At 32.2% G+C, this 1,651-nt stretch overlaps 1 non-coding gene across 1 annotated transcript; it reads right to left on the minus strand.

The window, feature by feature from the left end:
• Positions 1-1,268: 1,268 nt before the first annotated feature.
• LOC148546440 (small nucleolar RNA R71) lies at positions 1,269-1,376 on the minus strand. Its single transcript, XR_015901088.1, has one exon. It is a non-coding gene; the product is annotated as a small nucleolar RNA R71 (small nucleolar RNA).
• Positions 1,377-1,651: the final 275 nt, after the last annotated feature.

Here is a 1,651-nt window from a genome sequence, read left to right on the forward strand (position 1 = left end):
TATCTTTTTCAAATCTTTTTCAAAAATCAAACCTTTTTCATTTTTTCTTTCATATTTTCTAAAATTTCAAATTGATTTTCAAAAATCCTTTTCTTATTTTGTTTCATATTTTTGAATTCTTTGCTAGCATTTAATATTTTGGTTTAAAAATTTCAAATTGTTACTTGCCTATTAAGAAAAGATCAATCTTTAAATTTTAGAATCATATCTTTTAGTTTCTTATTAGTCAAGTAATCAACTTTATTTTCAAAATCAAATCTTTTTAATTTCCTTTTCAAATATTTTTCAAAATAATTTTCAATCACATCTTTTTCAAAATCAATTTCAAAATCTTTTCTAACTTCTTATCTCTTCAAAATTGATTTTCAAATCTTTTTCAATTAACCACTTAACTTTTTGTTTGTTTTGCTATTTCTTATCTTTTTCAAAACTACCTAACTAATTTTCTCTCTCTAATTTTCGAAAACTCCTCACTTTTTTTTTCAAAATTCTTTTTAATTAACCAATTGTTTTAAATTTTAATTTTAATTTTATTTCTCTTTTTAATTTTCGAATACTAACTAATATTTAAAATAAAAACAAAAATATTTTTATTTTCTTCTTAATTATGTTCGAATTCTTCATCTTCTCTTTCCTTCTTCTATTCTTCTCTTCTTCTACTCACATAAAGGAATCTCTATACTGTGACATAGAGGATTCTTCTTCTTTTATATTCTCTTCTTTTTCATATGAGCAGGAACAGGGATAAAGACATTCTTATTGAAGCTGATCCTGAACCGGAAAGGACTCTTAAGAGGAAGCTAAGAGAAGCTAAAGCACAACCCTCTGGAGAGGACCTAACAGAAATTTTTGAAAAAGAGGGAGACATGGCCGAACCCAATAACAATGGTGGAGATGCAAGGAAGTTGCTTGGTAACTTTATTGCACCCTCTTCTGACTTCTATGGAAGAAGCATCTCAATTCCTGCCATTGGAGCAAACAAATTTGAGCTTAAGTCTCAATTGGTTTCTCTAATGCAGCAGAATTGTAAGTTTCATAGACTTCCAATGGAAGATCCTCATCAGTTTTTAGCTGAATTCTTGCAAATCTGTGACACTGTCAAGACCAATGGAGTTGATCCAGAGGTCTACAGGCTTATTCTTCTCCCTTTTGCTGTAAGAGACAGAGCTAGAACATGGTTGGATTCACAACCTAAGGAAAGCCTGAACTCTTGGGAAAAGCTGGTCAGTGCTTTCCTGGCCAAATTCTATCCACCTTAAAAGATGAGCAAGCTTAGAGTGGAAATCCAAACCTTCAGACAGAAGGAAGTTGAGTCCATCTATGAAGCTTGGGAAAGATATAAGCAATTGATCAAAAGGTGTCCTACTGACATGCTTCCAGAATGGAGCATCATATGTATATTCTATGATGGTCTATCTGAGTTGTCAAAAATGTCATTGGACCATTCTGCAGGAGGATCTCTTCATCTGAAAACCCCTGCAGAAGCTCAGGAACTCATTGAAATGGTTGCAAATAACCAGTTCATGAACACCTCTGAGAGGAATTCTGTGAACAATGGGACGCCTCAGAAGAAGGGAGTTCTTGAAATTGATACTCTGAATGCCATATTGGCTCAGAACAAAATATTGACTCAGTAAGTCAATATGATTTC

This window comes from Arachis ipaensis, chromosome B9 (genome assembly GCF_059453495.1).
Source record: "Arachis ipaensis isolate K30076 ecotype BB chromosome B9, ASM5945349v1, whole genome shotgun sequence".
NCBI lineage: Eukaryota > Viridiplantae > Streptophyta > Magnoliopsida > Fabales > Fabaceae > Arachis > Arachis ipaensis.